The following is a 20074-nucleotide window of genomic DNA, read 5'->3' as shown; positions in this document are numbered from 1 at the left end:
GTCTGTGCTTGACGTCCCTGGCGAAAGTTCGCTGGCGAGAGTTTGCTGGCATGAGGTCGCTGGCATGAGGTCGCTGGCGTGAGGTCGCTGGCGTGAGGTCGCTGGCATGAGGTCGCTGGCGTGAGGTCGCTGGCGTGAGGTCGCTGGCGTGAGGTCGCTGGCGTGAGGTCGCTGGCATGAGGTCGCTGGCGTGAGGTCGCTGGCGTGAGGTCGCTGGCGTGAGGTCTGAGCCAGCAGATGGTGGTACTAGGTTCACCTATACCGGGCCAACACCTGTGCTGATGACTCACCACCAGTAACCAACTCGTCAATGATAACATTCTTACTGACACTCTAATGACCAATAACCCAGTAGAGATAATTCAGAGTGGTTAACCCCAATGATCCCGCGGGTGAGCGGCTCTCCCACCTCAAGCAACAGGTATGCTACAGGAAGCATGGAAAGTGAGGCAGAGAGGTCAACAACACGGTGGAACATGTCTCACCCGAGTACCGCCGGTTTTAGAGCCCAAATCTGAAGTGTTTGAGAGGTGTTTAGGCTCTTCAGCGAGCACCAGCACATCACAGACACACACAGCCACCGACTATGTTACACAAACACAAACGATACTACGTATACGGAACCACCAACATTACGACAAACATACAGCCAAACACCACTCCAAGTACTAACAAACTATTTGTGTAAACATTCATACAACCCGTTCTCGCACTTTCGTATAGTCAATATTGACTTATTAAATACGTGCATATGTGACATACTAAACATACTAGTTTACCTTGAAAAGCTTCATAGAAAACACCGACCTCACCTGACCTTCTTAGTATGTTAAGATAAGCATCTTATTGCTTCGTAATTACTATTATTATTTAACCTATTGTAGGTATAGGTTAAGTAATAATTGTAATTACGAAGCAATAAGATGCTTATCTTAACATACTAAGAACGTTAGGTAAGGTCGGTGTTTTCTATGAAGCTTTTCAAGGTAAACTAGTATGTTTAGTATGTCCATATGCACGTATTTAATAAGTCAATATTGACTGTAAGAAAGTGCGAGAACGAATTGATTCATAACAACCTCAGTGCATTGATGAGGAAAGTCCTGTCACTTTCCCCTGCCCTTTCCCTGCAGCCATCACTGACACCATCCCTTCCCCCCCACCCTCCCCCCACCCTCCCCTCACCTACCACAACTCTCTCCACTCACCTGCAACCACCTCTAACCCTAGTCCCCCCCCCCCCCCCACTGGCCCCTGCCACTAGCAACAGGTCCTGGGCGAGGAGGTGGTGGTAGTAGCGGGGTCAACCCGCCACACGTCCTCTGACCTACATCTCTAACCTCCTGTGTTCTTGTTGTTGTTGTTTAGCGAGGATGAAGGGCACACGATTTTGGGGGATCACTAAACCACGCCATCATGTCTTAATATATCCTTCTTAAGCCACACCATCATGTCTTAATATATCCTTCTTAAGTCACGCCATCATGTCTTAATATATCCTTCTTAAGTCACGCCATCATGTCTTAATATATCCTTCTTAAGCCACACCATCATGTCTTAATATATCCTTCTTAAGTCACACCATCATGTCTTAATATATCCTTCTTAAGTCACGCCATCATGTCTTAATATATCCTTCTTAAGTCACGCCATCATGTCTTAATATATCCTTCTTAAGTCACGCCATCATGTCTTAATATATCCTTCTTAAGTCACGCCATCATGTCTTAATATATCCTTCTTAAGTCACGCCATCATGTCTTAATATATCCTTCTTAAGTCACACCAACATGTCTTAATATATCCTTCTTAAGTCACGCCATCATGTCTTAATATATCCTTCTTAAGTCACGCCATCATGTCTTAATATATCCTTCTTAAGTCACGCCATCATGTCTTAATATATCCTTCTTAAGTCACGCCATCATGTCTTAATATATCCTTCTTAAGTCACGCCATCATGTCTTAATATATCCTTCTTAAGTCACGCCATCATGTCTTAATATATCCTTCTTAAGTCACGCCATCATGTCTTAATATATCCTTCTTAAGTCACGCCATCATGTCTTAATATATCCTTCTTAAGTCACGCCATCATGTCTTAATATATCCTTCTTAAGTCACGCCATCATGTCTTAATATATCCTTCTTAAGTCACACCAACATGTCTTAATATATCCTTCTTAAGTCACGCCATCATGTCTTAATATATCCTTCTTAAGTCACGCCATCATGTCTTAATATATCCTTCCTAAGTCACACCAACATGTCTTAATATATCCTTCTTAAGCCACACCAGCATGTCTTAATATATCCGTCTTAAGCCTCACTAGCATGTCTTAATATAGCCTTCTTAAGCCACACCAGCATGTCTTAATATATCCGTCTTAAGCCACACCAGCATGTCTTAATATATCCGTCTTAAGCCACACCAGCATGTCTTAATATATCCTTCTTAAGCCACACCAGCATGTCTTAATATATCCTTCTTAAGCCTCACTAGCATGTCTTAATATAGCCCTACATAAACCACACAACCATATCCTAATGACTTCACTTAAAAAAACCACACCGGCTTGTCTTAATAGAGCTCCGTTATATTTTGATCTGGCAATATATATTTTAACCATCATTATTAAGTGTGTGTGTGTGTGTGTGTACTCACCTAATTGTGCTTGCGGGGGTTGAGCTTTGGCTCTTTGGTCCCGCCTCTCAACTGTCAATCAACTGGTGTACAGATTCCTGAGCCTATTGGGCTCTATCATATCTACATTTGAAACTGTGTATGAAACTGTGTATGTGTGTGTGTGCGTGTGTGTGTGTGTGTGTGTGTATGTATTCACGTAGTTGTGTTTGCGGGGGTTGAGCTTTGCTCTTTCGGCCCGTCTCTCAACTGTCAATCAACTGTTTACTAACTACATTTTTTTGTTTTTTTCCACACCACACACACATCCCAGGAAGCAGCCCGTGACAGCTGACTAACTCCCAAGTACCTATATACTGCTAGGTAACAGGGGCATTCAGGGTGAAAGAAACTTTGCCCATTTGTTTCTGCCTGGTGCGGGAATCGAACCCGCGCCACAGAATTACGAGACCTGCGCGCTATCCACCAGGCTACCAAGTCCCGGTGTGTGTGAGTGTATGTGTGGTGTGTGTGTGTGTGTGTGTGTGTGTGTGTGTGTGTGTGTGTGTGTGTGTGTGTGTGTGTGTGTGTGTGTCACGAAGAAATTAACACGTGATGAATAATGTGACAATGTCAGACCACGAAGGAAGGTTTAAGACAGGAAATTCCTTAAGTACTTTCGTATTTAATAATAATACAACTTTAGAAGGAGCAAATGATCTCTTAGAAGATGTATTATTCTATACGAAAGTACTTAAGGAATTTCCTGTCTTAAACCTTCCTTTGTGGTCTGACATTGGCATACATATGTATTTGTATCTAATAGGCCAATTTGCCTAATAAGCAGAGTTATCTTGAAATTATATATTTAAAAAAAAATTATTGAAAAATTATTGAGTTAAAACTAGCAGAAATTTAATTAAACCAAACCTTACCTAACATAAGTAAGTCATTTATTCGTGTGTTCATTTATGCATGCGTACTCAACTAGGTGAGTACGCACGCACGAAAGTACACACGAATTAACGACAGTTATATTACGTAATGTTTAGTTTGATGAAATTTCGGCCAGTTTTAATTCAAATTAAAAAAAATAAAATGACATAATATAATGGAAAACCTTATCATTCAATAAGAAAAAAACAGGTATAAAGGAGATGACGAGTATGTATTTACTTGTGCTTGTGAATCAAACACATCATTTACATATGTGTATGACAAAATAATGTTCAAAGAATCTCTGACAAAAAAAACAGCCACAGCCACCCGGTGTATTTGTGTAAATGATTATGTATATATGTACATGTGTATGTAACATTAACAATTGCGTAACTACCTTCAAAAGATTGTCACATGCTTAGCTAAATGAACTATGTGGTCCAGTTCCTGCACCGTATATATGCCTCTGTAACCCTTTCCACCACCACCACCCACGGCATGGGTATGGGGTGCATAATAAAGACAGAAATTGAATTGAATTGACCCCAAAGTGCCAGAGTGGTTTATCTGGACGGGGCGGACACTGACCACACTCAACACTAACACCATTCCCCATCCTTACCTCTTGGTGGGTGCCGGGAACCGCGCCTGCGCACCGCTTCTCATCTCCATGGCATCAACGCCCAAAAGCGGCTTACGAGGAAGCCGGCGCCAATACCATTCCATCACCAACAAAACCGCAACATGGCAGCTGGGCGGGCTGTTGGGTGGGCCCCACGCCCTCTCTCTCTTCCTCCCACAAGCTCAGGAGCACCGGTACCCTGAGCGGTCGTCCTGCCTCGCGCACATATATGCACAGCTTATCTCTACTGGCGATGCATCTCGTATTAGCTACACCGTATAGCGCCAGGGTGCTGTACTCTGTAGGCGTGTACACACACTGACCCAGAAGCTTTAATTAACCCGTGTACAGCTCGCGCCACGTGGGAGGACCCGGCGATGTAGTCACACTGGCAGACGCGAAACCTTCGTACGGCATCACAAAACACACTCGTATCGTATGATGAAACTCCTCGCAATCACATATGTTCACTGCTCCAAAAGCTCGGCTCCTCGCTATAATGCTCTAACTACGCATACAATACGCGCGTAGTGCACGCCTGCTTACAACCTTTCATATTACCAGCCAAAATGCATTTACATCATCATCTTGGTTATTTATTGTTGTCCAAGGTCGTGCCGCCATATTTTCAGCTGCTGTTGGCGGGCGCGTAAGATGGACAATGCACAGGCCAAGACTAGAAGCGTCTCAGTACACTCAAGAAAGGCGTTTGCCCAGGTGCAGGTAGTCAGTCACCCAGCAACGTACCGGGTTTTTAAAGCAGCGTTATGCACTGTGGTTTCCGGCACGCGCGTCTTAAAAATTTTCAGTCTGCAGATATCTATTTAGCTGAGAATGTTTCTCGTTTCGTTATCTACTGTCAAAATAGTGAGAATCACAGGACGGTGAAGCTGCCTCCGTCACTAGCTAGTACCACGGTACAGTGAAGCTGCTTCAGTCATTAGCCTAAGCCGACTCTTTTCTTCTGTTAAAGGCGTCACGTGGTGCTCACTGCTCTATGTACGTGATAAACAAACCAAACGTCGCGTCCCCCGCAACAACAAAGGCGGTATTTCATTCAACAGATGTCAGTGATTCCCTTTTCCTTTCCGGAGCCATTACTCCACAGCTGGTGCCTGGCTGGACGTCCGTCCATTCATTAATGTAGAGACGAGAGCGCGGCGAGAGGCGTGGTGCACTGTTCCGTTCCTGTGTACAACTACGTCATACGAGCTAGCCAAGTCCGGCACGCTTCGTCATTACTGCGCAGTGCTAACTGAGGCACTGGTAGAGTGCGCCAGACACACAATAATTTGTATACGGCTAATTTGACCCTAAACACATCCAAACAAAACATCTAGATTGCAAATCAGAAAAAAAATCCCATTTGTACAAAGTACAACTGAAACGGAGTATATATATGTATAAATATATAATATATATATATATATAATTTTAAACATATATATAAATTGGAAAGCTTAATAGACATATTAAACATTAAAAGCAAATTTTCTAAAATAATTAAAACAAAGTAATATTTTAAAATATTAAATATTTTCTGGAGTATGGAGCACTATACTTCAAAGGTGTGTAAGAGCGGACCTTCGCCAAAGGCCGTTGGATTACGGTGGTGGCAGAGCAGAGGGGGGTCTCTGATGTGGCGCTAAGGTTCCCAAGTGAGGGAACACCATATAAACTGTCCTACCTGGAGGTGTGGCCGCCTGCTCCACACACTGTGTAAACTGTCCTACCTGGAGGTGTAGGAGACTGCACCGAGGTGCCTGGTGGACACACCATGGATGGACTCCATCACCCCAACACCCATTATCAGGAGCATGATGCCATGCCACAAACTAGTCCTCTCTTGCAAGGTTGCAAAAAGAACATTATCAGTGTTCCACGATTTTTTCCGTTGAATACGCATAGAAATAATTATACACGAAAAAATTTATCAGCCTGCTTGAAGCTGAACTCAAGAACGTGGTTCAGAGGAGACTAAGTTTCTCTTCTAATATTGAGAGAGAGAGAGGAAGGAGGGAGAGAGGAGGGAGAGAGGGAGGAGGGAGAGTGGGGGAGGGAGGGAGGGAGGGCGGGAGAGAGGAGGGAGAGTGAAGGGAGGGGGAGACAGAGAAACACAGAGAAAGAGAGACAGAGTCAAAGAGAATGAATCATACTAAGTACCACTGCAGGATAAAGGTTTCACGGCGTCCTTCAATGTGTTTACATTATCAAAACTACATTCGATCACATCCTGCGCAGATAATTTACATTCTCTGTTGCCGTTTTCCTTGAAACATGTGGCTCATGTATTTGTGAGGAAGCAGCAGATTCTCCACAAGCCTACTGGCACACTTCTCCATACTGTCACTCTCCTCCATACTGGCTCACATCCTTCAGGATCTAATCGCAATTCTTCCCCAATTATCACTTTTTCATATTGCCATAGACACTGACCAGTCTACCACGAGGACACCCTAGACCGATAGGACTAGGCTGTGGCTGCCTTATTCACTATCGAAACAACATATATAACCTAAATCCATGTACAAGAGTTTTCCAACTCAACCTTCCCGGAAATACAAGTTAGCTAATTTGGATATGGTGAAATTACTGTCCATTTTTCTTGGGTATGGTAAACTAGGGGTACAGTTTACTGTACCCAAGTAAATTGTACCTTTACCATGTCCAAATCCATTAAACATGGGCATGTAAAGGTACAGTTTATCTCACTTGGTTTATGGAAAGGGTACAGTTCACCTCAAAGAGGCATGGTAGGCTATGGGTGCAGTCCATTTCACTTGGGTATTTTAAGAACACAGCTCATCTCACTTAGACATATTGAGACATAATTTGATTTGATCATGGTAAGCGCATATATCCACATCCTGAGACTCAGCAGTTCAGACGCTGGAATACAGATCTCTCGCTTGGCGTGTGGCACTCCCATGACGACGTTTCACCGCCCTTTCTAATGGCCTCCACTTTCTCCTCAACAAACGCTGCTCTGCGGGCACCATCACCGTCCGAGCTGCCAGTGGATTCCTCTATAATCCACTGAAATATGCACAGGAGAGTTTCTGTCACTACCTTCTCCACTTAATTATATACTTCCAAACGATCACAATCCTCTCCAATTTCATGTGGTTGTGCATATCTGGTTCTTCCGTGTTCTCAAATGGTAGCAAGATATATGTATTGAACACATCTCTTACGGAACAGCAGTCACAGATAACGTGAATCGGTTGAGGAATGAGTCAACTGAGGGTAGCAATAGTGGCGTGGTGCAAGCATCAGCAACTGAGAGTGAGATGCAGTCCTCAGGCGGTGCCAGGGGAAGGGAGGAGGAGGCCACGCCGCGGCAGTCACAGGCACTCTCAGACCACCAGATTCTAGGTCACGGGTACAGGGTATCGTCTGCCCCGTCGTCTGGCCCGTAAAGTGATCCTGCAAGACTAAGAGTCTCTCACGGTTGGCGGGTACTGGCAGACGCTTATAACACCACCTGCCTTCGTAGCGCTGCCTTGCATACTGCACCTTCAGTGTCCTCACTCCGTTACTTTGTCAATCAAGCAGGACAAAGTCTTACCCTTTCAAGCATATCTCACTTACTGATTCCGTACAAGCAGCCATCAGCACAGCTCTTTGACTTGCATTGTCTGACCAGTCCTTCATACACCCTTTTGTGACCTTGCGGCGTCCTGCCAGCGATCATATTAATCATGGCGTACCCTCCCGTGCTTGGCGGGGCCTCTTACTACCACGTCTTTGCCTTGTCAACCATCTACAATTCCTACAATTATGCCCATCCCTTTCCTGCATTTTTGTCTGGCAATGTTCTGTGCCAACAGCCAGCGCCCTCACTCCACTTCCACACCCTGATCTACATACCGTAATCTTACCTCTCTAATCTTCTCTTGCATTGTAAATCGAGACAGCCTTTATTCCCTGTTCTTTTGTTTATTGTATTGTTCTTGTCAGTTATGATGTGTTATGAATCACGCTATTCTGCCTATCTATCCTAGGCATATACGTACGTACTTGTATTTTCTAGCCAATCCCTTCCCTACCCTGTTCAGACATGCTACCCCTGCTATGCACATCCCAGCCCCGCTATGCACATCTCAGCCCTAGGCTTACAAGGTTCTGGCTGGCCATGTCCAGCCTATCTTGATCTGGCCTGCCTAGACAAATGGTACTCCTCCTTCACCTCCCTCCTTCCCTACCCGCTTCTCCTCAAAGCAGCGGCCGATAGATACTGTGTACGATCTAATGTGATATTACAAGTGTAGGAAAATATTGATGGACATCGGAGCTTACAGAGTTAACTTGGTTTACTCATCTAACACAGTAACGTCTATATATACTAGACTCATCATACATTATGTATGTGAGGTTCGTTATAAATGAATATAATGTGAGCTAGGCCGAGTATCTGTTGTGTGGAGGAAGGTGACAACCTTGCTACAGCTTTCTCAGATTAGTGCTTGTAGAGTTTTCATGAGAAATTGACATATTTTGACTATTAATTTAAGAATAATAGTTTTGATTGAAGACTGAGCGAGTTTATAACTGTTATTCCTGGATAAGTTATTTTTTTGTATTATCGGTGCTTTTGAGGCGTTGAATTTATTTACTCGTGCATTATTCGCCGATTGTTGAAATACATTGTTACTATTGAAAACTACATTTATCTAATGGATATTAACGACTAATATTGATAAGTGTATGGCAAGTAACCTAAATATTAGTAACGACAGCCCTAGTTAGGCACTTGGGCCAGTTCATCCTAATTATTTACCTCCACGCTTTGTGTTATATAAGGGATAACTTCAGAATTATTATTTAAATACTGACACTGTGTTAGCGTGTACACATTTTATCGAGTAGTACGCGAAGAACAAGTCACAATAGCGCGGCTGAGCGTGACCCAACACGCCCATTGTGTAGTGAAAGAAGAGTGACGATGTTTCGCTCGGTCTTGGGGCCTCTTTCAAGACGTGAGCGGGGAGGAAACTATTGTAAGGCAAGAGGGTATTATCAGGGGAAAGCGCCAAGCCATTGAGACTATATAACACTTGGAAGGGATCAGGATAAGGATTTGGGATGGGACGGGGAAAAGGAATGGTGCCCAACCACTTGGACGGTCGGGGATTGAACGCCGACCTGCATGAAGCAAGACCGTTACTTCTTTCAATAGGAAAAGGAATTGAGATGCAAGTGGAAAAGTAAAGCATCAAAACTGAGCCAAAAATTCCATTCCATCTGAGCCTACGAGATGGAATGAAAACCAAACAAAATAAGCAAAGAAAGGAAGGAGAGGAAATGAGAAAAGTAAATAAAAGAAAGAAGAAACTAAATTAGAGATATACAGAGAAGGGAAGGGAAGGGAACTATCAGGGGGGGGGGGGAAAGCGCCAAGCCATGACGACTATATAGCACTGGGAAGGGGTCAGGATAAGGATTTGGGATGGGACAGGGGAGAAGGAATGGTGCCCAACCACTTGGACGGTCGGGGATTGAACGCCGACCTGCATGAAGCGAGACCGAGATACAGAGAGAGATACAAAGAGACTGAGATACAGAGAGAGAGAGAGCACAGAGCAACAGATACCCAACGCTTCATGCCTGCTAAGAAGATTAGAGTATTTATGTATGTACTACACAGTAAAAATCTATACAGTAAAATAACAACGTACTGGAGTGAACGACATGGAAGAAAATGTAGAATAGAACCAATGAAGAGCAGAGGTGCCATAGGCACAATCAGAGAACACTGTATAAACATCAGAGGTCCGCGGTTGTTCAACGTCCTCCCAGCAAGCATAAGAAATATTGCCGGAACAGCCATGGACATTTTCAAGAGGAAACTAGATTTATTCCTCCAAGGAGTGCCGGACCAACCGGGCTGTGGTGGGTATGTGGGCCTGCGGGCCGCTCCAAGCAACAGCCTGGTGGACCAAACTCTCACAAGTCGAGCCTGGCCTCGGGCCGGGCTTGGGGAGTAGAAGAACTCTCAGAACCCCATCAACCAGGTATCAACCAGGTACTGAGACAGCCTCAAGTCAAGAGTAACAAAGCCAGCACTAAGGTTCAGGCGTATGAAAGTATATTCAACAAGGCGGCGTATGAAGCAAGAAAGATTATCTTGGAGGACTAATCTACAGCCTGAGAGGCGTCCCTAATATGACGGAACACCAATCAAGAGCATAATCAGCTGGTATATATATATATATGGAGATTGGGGATTGCGTGTATGGAACATATATAACATATATGAAACGAACGTTTTTATAGGACTATGGAAACGGTTGTGATTGGGTACGCTATCTTGAGATGATTTGATATCGGGGCTTTAGTGTCCCCGCGGCCCGGTCTTCCACCAGGCCTCCACCTCCCAGGAAGCAGCCCATGACAGCTGACTAACACCCAGATACCTATTTACTGCTAGGTAACAGGGGCATCAGGGTAAAAGGAAACTCTGCTCATTGTTTCTCGCCGGCATCCGGGAGACAATCCCGGATCGAACCCGGGATCACAGGATCACGCGTCCAGTGTTCTGTCCGTTCAGCCACCAGCTCTCTATGCTAAGGAAGCTATATTAATTATAAGCCTTGTGACTTGTTTGGTCATGCTGGCTATCTACTGTTGTGGTAGGTCAGGGAGGCTTGTTAGGCCTACTGTTATTGTGAGCCTAGAGATTACTGTTATGAAATTTTAAAGGACTTCCATTATGATAGGACAGATAGACTACTTGTAAATATGTAGCTCTTGTAATAGCACTTTCTCTGTAACTAGCTGACATTGTATCTATAAGCTGTGAAGGATTGAAGAAATTGTTTATGTAATAATCTAAGATGAGGTCTGATAAAGACCTTTTGTGCCCTCTGTAATGCTTTTGCGCTACCGCTCACATGATGAGTATGGGGTGCACAATAAACTAGCCGCCTTCGGCGGCAACAATCAAATCAAATCTGTTATGGGATGACGACGGTTAGGCCTACTGTTATGGTAGGACTGGGGACAACTTATGATAAGTCTAAGGATACAGTGTTATAGGCCTGAAAAACAACAAAAATAAATTACGGTAGGTAAAGGTGGACAGTGTAATGATAGACCTAGGTAAGGGGGGGGGACTACTGTCACTAGGCTATGGTAGGCTACTAAACTGCCGTTATGATACATGCAGGTTGATACGGCTAGCACGGGAACTAGCCTACAATTGGGCCTATGGTAGGCATGTGGGGAATACTATGCTAGGTCTGGGAAATTGCTGATATGAAGACATCTGTTACTGGTAGCTCTTTGGGACTACCAATACAGACTAGTTACTAGTAGTTCTTGTGGACTACTTTTAGAGGATAGTATTTTTTCTGGCCTCTACAAGCAGTTCTGGGGAAGTGCTTTTATAGCTAACAGATCTTGTGACCATTAACAGCCCCATTGTTGGCATAGGTAGTGACGTATGTGTTTAATATATTGTAGTTAAAATTACGAATACCTCAAATTGACTTTTGTTGCTGCATTATGCATATGTATGACACTGGGAATTTACACATGCTGGTGCATGTAGGCGCCACCATGTGGATGCTGGTGGATTCAATGGTGGTAGCGGAGAGTGTGATGGATGTGATGATGATGATGCTGGTGGATGGAATGGTTGTGGATGGGATGGTGGAAGCTGTGGTGGATGGGATGGTGGTAGCGGTGGTGGATGGGATGGTGGTAGCTGTGGTGGATGGGATGGTAGTGGTGGTTATGGACATAGTAGATAGCGTGAAGAATAGGGGGGGGGTGGAGGTAGTGGATACAGTGGTAGCGAAGGACGGGGTGGTGGTAGTGTTAGTGAATAAGGTGGTGGTGGTGAAGGACGGGGTGGTGGTAGTGTTAGTGGATAAGGTGGTGGTGAAGGTTGGGGTGGTGGTGGCATGGTGCCTGGCTGTCTAGATGAGTCCGTCCTCAGTGCCCCGTTAGAACACCCCCCCCCCCCCCCACACACACGCAATAACTTTGCCTCTGTTCCAATCAGGATTAAGACAAATAAACACGAGACACGTATAGGTGCACTTTGTAAAGCAGAATGCTTATATACTAAAAGCGTGTCTGTCCAAACTTGGAGGCCGGACGTTTAAGGTAAGCCTTACCCAAATTTGTACCATAAATATTCTGGGGTATAGGGCGGACATAGGCTGGCCGGGGTAGGGCTAAGTTAATGCATTAAAAAATATAACCTATATCTCAACACCCCCACCACCAATTTTCATGAAGTTTGAAAAGCACAGGTGAGAAAATCGGAAATGTATTTCCCGTAGCGTTTTGAAGCCACTTCCGCTGTTTGCCCGCGCATTTTCATCGTTTACTTCAGATATATAAAGAAAAATGTATGTTTGACGCTGGAGGGGAGAGGGGGGGGGGAGATGGGGATTAGGGGGGGTAGAGAGGGAGAGGAAGAAGAATGGGGGAAGATGGGAGAGGAAAGGGAGGGGGGGAGGAAATGGAGAGAGAAAATGAGGAAAGAAAAGAAGGAAAAGGGAGGGAGGGGAAGAAGGAAGAGGGGAGGCAGATTGCTAGATAGAGATATAGATAGTTGAAAGACATAGACAGATTATATATGTAAACTGAATGGTCCTGGAGCAGTAAATCAACCGATGGCGGAGTAGTCTTAGTACTGAACAACTTCTAGACGGTGTGGTGACCTTTGGCCGTTCAGATTCGAATAGCTAGTTATTTACATCAAATAAAGAACGTTTATGTTTTTTCTTCAAATATCGGGATAATAGAATATGCAACACTAATAATAATAGCCTAATTATAATTAAAAAATATGCGACTGGTCTGGCCGAAATTAGTAGACGTTAGGAGCCTCATGGTAACCATTTTGGAATTTACGCACATCTATATTTGGTGGATGGAGAGGGGAGAGGGAGGGGAGGGGAGGGGAGGGGGAGGGGAGAAGGAGGGAAGGGGGAGGGGAGAAGGAGGGGAGGGGAGAGGGAGGGGGAGGGGAGGACGAAGAGTGCCAGGAATATAGCTAGGCAGAGGACGTGTTCCTGAATGCTAGAGAGCAGGAGTGGAGAGAGAGAGAGAGAGATAGAGCAGAAGCGAAGGGGAGAGAGATAGAGCAGGAGTGGAGGAGAGAGATTAGGAGTAATGGGGAGGGAGAGAGAGAGAGAGAGAGAGAGAGAGAGAGAGAGAGAGAGAGAGAGAGAGAGAGAGAGAGAGAGAGAGAGAGAGAGAGAGAGAGAGAGAGAGAGAGAGACAGACAGAGAGACAGACAGACAGAGCAGGAGTAGAGGAGAGATATCAGGAGTAAAGAGAGAGAGAACAGGAGTAGAGAGATAACAGGAGTAGAGGAGAGAGAGAGAGCAGGAGTAGAGAAAGTAGAAATGGAGAGAGAAAGCAGAAGTGAAGGAGAGAGAAAGCAGAAGTGGGAGATGGACAACACGAGTGGGAGAGAGAGCAGTAGTGGGAAAGAGAGAACACTAGTGGAATAGGCCTAGTAGACTAGGAAAGAGTGGAAGAGCAGGTGTGGGAACAATTCACCCTTAACATTTAAGGTTAAGCTATAATTAAATGCATATATTAAAAATGACGTTTTCGAAGTAAACATAAACTAACCCAAAAATATGTGGAAGAGGAAGTACAGTAGTTGAAAATTGGGAGAGCATTAGATTAGTTGGAAAAGGCTAATGGATGAAGGAAAGCTAGAGAGAGAGAGAGGTAGAGGAGAGCAGAGGAGTCAGAGGAACAAGAGAATTGGGGGCGCGCAGCAATGATGGATAAAGCAGGAGTGAGAGAAAGCAGAAGAGAGAGAGAGTTAAATTAGGAGTGGGAGAGGGACAGCGATAATGGGAGAGGGACAGTAGCAGTGGGAGAGGGCGAGTCACACCCACTCCCACTCGTGGAAGATGAGTGGGGGAGTGGGACAGCAAGCCCGGCCGGCCACCCCTGGCGAGAGGTGGCAACGACCGCTTGCGCGTACACCAAGGCTATTCACCCCTGTGGCGGCAGATTCAAAATATTGTTGCACGATGTTAACATGACCTACACTCCAGGGCCGATAAGGAAATGCCCCCCTCACTGGGAATGCTTATGGGATAAATGGCAATCAGAGTGGGCGTTTTTACAGGGAAATGTAACTTCTTGATAGCATTAGGCATGGAAATCATTTCAAATAAAGGTTGAAGGGGAAGACATTCACTCACTGCCTGGGCCAGACCACATGTGCAGCTACCGCAGGTGAGTCTGTTCACTCTGAGGAAGTTCACATTCCAGACCTTACCTTAGTGCCATGGTGAAGACGATGTCTCTCATTATAATAATCCTTATTTGGTGATTCCTGGCGGTGAGGGACGCAAGTGTCCTGGACAGACAAACAATCACCACTGACAACTTGTGCCCAGTCGAAGATAAGGCGATAAGCCTTCACGTTCACAGAGAGCAATACCCTTCCTTATCACTATGTGGGTCATGCGCTGCCAATTCTCACCTGCAATGTGTGGCACCACTCAAGCCTCTGGCAATATAATTTTATTTTCACTAGGCTATCCATCCTTTAAACCACTGATATCGTGTAGCTTCTTGCCTCAGTTGGTTTGCTCATTATCATCACATTATGCTCATTATCATTTGCTCTGGCTTATGGAATTTAACCACATCATGTATTCAGCATACCAACATGCACTTAGCTGAATTATGCTAGGCTTCAACACAACAATCAATGCTTAGAATATCAATTTGAACACGGGTTGCACGTCATTCGGCTCTTGGCATCACTATGATGCGTTTCTAAATGCAGTCATCAGTTGACTTAATAGATCACTGTCTTATACCACACCAGGCTGGATCACTAACTACCAAACCAGCAGCACAGCCACCACTGAGAGCAAGTGGTGGACGTGTGTATGTATATGTGTGTGCGTTAACGTGTCGGTGTGTGTGTGTAGGTTCATATTATCCTTGCTGTACGTTAAGTCCCGTTCTCCCTGACGCTCGCAACGGGACCTAAACTGCTCCTTCACATCGGCCACTCTCACGACCAGTTCCGCTTAGTACTGGCATATATATACACCGGACTTATATTCAAGGGACACTGACTGGAAGTTTCAACACTACACTTCACATAGAGCTACTAAAAATAAACATTCACTGTCCGATGTACGCGTGGCAGTGGACAAAATGCAACAGAGGTCCGTCTTTAGCTCTGCGAGTCCAAGGAATACACGCACACTCGCTGGCTGAGTACGGGAGTCATTGACCCTCACAGCCGCGCTCAGCTGTTCGCTCGGGCCAAGTAGTCCTCTGTTTGGGTTTTCTTCATTTTCTCGTACCGGCGTTGATTCGCCTTAGTAGCCTGCCAGAGGATGGCGCTTGTGAAACTCTATAAATATATGTACTTTTCGTAAGTTGTATGTGTTTAGAATCCCGAATAACTTCCTTTACAGATCCGTGTATTCCTCCGCAGATGTGACGTATCTCGATGGCGCGAAAATTGATTCAGTCTGACGAGACGACGTCAGCATGGGGTCAGTGGCACCGTGAACCCGGCGGCGTTGTCATTCATTTTGTATTTGCAATTTCTCAGGTTCGCAGCTGTTTCAGTTATTTTTTCCCTCCAATACGCAATCTTTAGTCATTTAACCTTCTGCTGCAAACATTTTAAAGCGTCGGAAATGGAAAACATTCGTCGGGTTTTAATAATAAGTGGGAGAAACGGCCGGCCGAGCATTTTCTCTTCTCTGTTACACCATGGCGAGATTCCGAATTTAAACAACACGCAAATAAGAATTGATGGCTATCAAACAACAACTTTTCAGTCATGGAAGTGGCGGACACTAAGGCGTATGGTTGTGGGCAGCAAGAACAGAATTGGGGTGTAAGAGGTATGGTGGGGGTCAACGCTCTGCGGCCCGCGGCCCCACGCGGATAGTGTGGCCAACTTTCCTAGTGCTATAGCCGGGTGCTGGCTCCGTCTCCCCACCTCCACCCCCTCTTATTATTTATCATTATCCTCCACCCTTATCATTCATATATATACATACATATGAATACACATTGACATATACACATAAACATGCATACATTTATATAACCGTAATTGCCATGTATGCATATATTATGTAAGCTGAAACACTATTTTACCAATTAAATGTATTTATATTCACAAAACCATGTTCCTGTATGCCGTACTGTATGAGTAATGATAGCACTTATTTTACCTTAAACTAGTACATATACTGCCGAATTGTTGCTACAGCAACCTCCTAAAATTATTAATTGTATATATATTTGGATTTTCTATTTTGATATTTTGTGTGGTGTGTACTCACCTAGTTGTGTTTGCGGGGGTTGAGCTCTGGCTCTTTGGTCCCGCCTCTCAACCGTCAATCAACAGGTGTACAGATTCCTGAACCTATCGGGCTCTGTCATATCTACACTTGAAACTGTGTATGAAGTCAGCCTCCACCACATCACCCCCTAATGCATTCCATTTGTTTGTGTGCGCGCGCGCGTGTGTGTACTCAATAGTCTTAATATATAAAGTTCTGTGCGCATAGAACCTTGTATATGAAGACTGACAGTGATTATCAATATATATAAATTATTTTTGCATGCAAGTAATGCCGATTGGACATAAAAGTCTTATTTTTTATATATTGAGTAGTTCCCAGTTCAGAAGGCTTATATGTGAGCATCATCAATTCTCACAGCCTCGCCCAGCTCAAACCTCCTTATATAACTTCACATGGATAACCAAGAATTAAATGACTTATTGGTCATCATTACGTTATAATTATTTAACTACAGTCAGTTGGAACAATTTGCCCAATTGTTTATTAAAAAGGTCACAAAATTTATGAGACTAGCCTATGACAGCACTGTAATGTAGAATTTTTGTCTTCCCAAAATATTTCTTCCGTTACTGATTAATGACAAAAGGAGGGAAATAATTGGATATCAGACGTTCATGCTAATACCAATATCTCTAATATCTCTAATAACTCTAATATTCGTCGTGATTCTTGGTGACTTCAGGCGCTTCAGACATCAGTCATCCGTGGATGACAAAAAGAGGCGTCACCACAGACCATGTTTGAGAACGCAGCAGATAATGTGTTAGGCGTGTTTATATGCCAAAATGTTCGGCCAGTAATTGTTCTGTTGGATCTCGTCCCCATTGATTGTTGCCACCGGAGGTGACTAGTTTATTGTGCACCCTATATTCATCCTGTGAGCGGCTGCGCAAAAAATGGATTAGAGAGCACAAAAGATCTTAATAAGACCCCCAGCTGAAATTTTTACATTAACAATTACATCTAACCTGCGCACCTCAATTATAATGTCAGCTATTTAAATAAAAATATTTATGTATTCACAAGAAATTATTATACATTGAAGATAGGTCTTTTGCGAATACATAAAATATTTTAGATCTGGGTATTACGGGATTATAGAGGAGTTATTGTTATTTATTATTAGCTTTCACACTACACAGCTTATCCATTAGTCTCATATATTTTTTTTTTTTTTTTTTTTTTTTGAGATATATACAAGAGTTGTTACATTCATGTACAGCCACTAGTACGCGTAGCGTTTCGGGCAGGTCCCTGGAATACGATCCCCTGCCGCGAAGAATCGTGTTTTCATCCAAGTACACATTTTACTGTTGCGTTAAACAGAGGCTACAGTTAAGGAATTGCGCCCAGTAAATCCTCGCCATCTAGAAGATAGATGGCAATATGCCATCTATCTTCTAGAAGCGAAACATTAATGCAGTGCAAGGATTACATATATTTTATAATTTGTAAGAAGATGGCTTTCTATTTTTTGAAGCGTGGGTTAAATTACGACTTCTCTAAATGCCTTATTTTGTTCACAGTGTAAGAGGTAATGTTCTAGTGTGTGTCCCTGGCTTGATCCACACACCTGTAGCCAAGTGGAATTCGAGCTGTGGCAACGTCTCAGTCTACTGATTTTGTTACTTTCCCCATACACATGTTTTCTTTGACACAGGTCATTGTGTTAAATAATGGATTTGCTAGTTCCTGGTTGTACTATTTTACTGTCTTCAAATTCTGATCCTAGGCTCGTCCATCCGGCAGTCGACCCTAAAGACGCATACATCATGTTAACATACTGTTTACTTAAAAATTGTATTTTGTCAAATATAAGTTAATATTATTACATAATAGAATGTGTTGAAAAGTTAGGCCTAACTCTGAGTAGGTTGACAATTATTTATATTTGCAGTACGTGGATGAAGCTTTAAGAGATGTGAGATTCGAGGAAGATGAATCCATTCCAGTCCTGTGTAACAGTGGACAATAGAAAATGGCATTTACAAATTCAGTAATCACTAAAAAAAAGTAGAGTCCCAAATGACTTGGCAAACGTAGAAGTCCCCCACACGGACAACTATAGTCACTTGAAACCATGAAATGTACGTCAAATAAATGTGTTACACTGATAATATGTAAATAATGACGCCGATCCTCAACTCTGTACAATCTTACCTTACATGATATGGAAACATAACTATTGCTCCTTGGAACTCAACCATAACGTTCTGCCTCAGTCGAATTCCCTCAGACCAGTAAGGAGAGACACAAGACAGCTCAGAAGTAACATTAGGTCATTACCAATTGTGCAGAACAATAACACTTGGTACCTTCTCATTGTACACTAAATAACACTTGGTACCTTCTCATTGTACACTAAATAACAACATAGAAATCACATTCTCTAGTATCACCATACGGGAACATACGCAGATGTTCGTTTAAGGAATTACAAAAGTAGGAAACAATTGAACGTTTTAATACACATTGATTAACCAATCTCCTGTTGGCTACCCTGAAATATGACTCGTGTAAACCACACTGGAGCTGGCCAGCGAACACACGCGTCTCCCAAGTCGTTAAACAAGCGGTTACATCGTTCGACGTCTTGCCAGAACATATAAACAAAACCTTGAAATATTGTGTAGAACTAATTTCGTATGGACCCGTAGTACATTCATTGATATCCTAGTGACATTTAACATATACTTTGTCACTTTGTGTTAGAATATACGTTTAAACTTAAACATCAATGAAATGTACATATTAATAACTATAACTATATAATCCTTAGTTGGATTAGTTGGATTATCCTTAGTTGGATTAGCAAAGAGGTAACATAAATAGTCCGAAAGATAAACCATTTGCAGTTAGAGTGCCGCAAGGCTCTCTCCAAAGACTTCTGTTTATATTTACCTGAGAGGCCACTAATACTAGTGGCCTCGACGAGGACAGAAAGCCAGGGGCTTGTCAAAGGTCTCCCATTTGCCTTCATGATCCTTTCCAGGTGGATGTTAAAATCTAACAGCGTTTTGGCGTTTGCGGCTTCGGCAGGTAGGCGGTTCCATGGGTTTATAACCCTATGGGTGATAAAGCATCTCCTGTTCTCAGTCCTATATTGAGGTCTGTTGGGCTTAAAACTGTTGCTTATAAATATGTACATAAGCGAGTTGAAACTCAGGATTGAAGAGCAACAAGACGACTTAGAAACGCTTTTAAAATGAATGAAAGCTTGTCAGATGCAGTTAAATGCTTTCAAATACAGGCTTCTGATTATGTGCCTTAATAACGATAATAAAATTATGATTTCCCTGTTGGACAATATTGAAATTGGTGTATGAGATATTGGGATTCATATCCTGAAACGTTAGCAATAAGACAGATGCATGGATATATACCTCCTGAAGTATGCTTCGCTTCTCTGTGTATATATATATATACTGTTAGTTTGCTGTAGTATTGGACCATGCTCAGGGCAGAAGTATACTTACTGGATTGTCAGTAACGTACTGAGGTGCCTCTGTAACTCTCCCGAAGTTGATAGATCTTATGCGCAATAGGTCGCTGGCCGTA

At 43.5% G+C, this 20074-nt stretch overlaps 1 protein-coding gene across 4 annotated transcripts in view; it reads right to left on the bottom strand.

The window, feature by feature from the left end:
* Window positions 1-15341, bottom strand: part of Hr4 (Hormone receptor 4) — a 399910-nt gene extending 384569 nt beyond the window's left edge. For 2 of the 4 annotated variants that reach the window (XM_045749132.2, XM_069332470.1), the window contains exon 1: window positions 14446-15341. The gene's annotated coding sequence lies outside the window, so the exon portion shown is untranslated. Of the gene's footprint in view, window positions 1-4184; window positions 5378-14445 lie in introns of those variants that run through there. The other 2 variants (XM_045749131.2, XM_045749136.2) reach the window with 1 other exon arrangement.
* Between the last annotated feature and the right edge of the window lie 4733 nt (window positions 15342-20074).

The sequence above is a fragment of the Procambarus clarkii genome, chromosome 27, assembly GCF_040958095.1.
Source record: "Procambarus clarkii isolate CNS0578487 chromosome 27, FALCON_Pclarkii_2.0, whole genome shotgun sequence".
NCBI classification, from domain to species: domain Eukaryota; kingdom Metazoa; phylum Arthropoda; class Malacostraca; order Decapoda; family Cambaridae; genus Procambarus; species Procambarus clarkii.
Note: the sequence above shows the minus strand (reverse complement) of the source record. Positions and strands in the feature narration are given on the sequence as shown.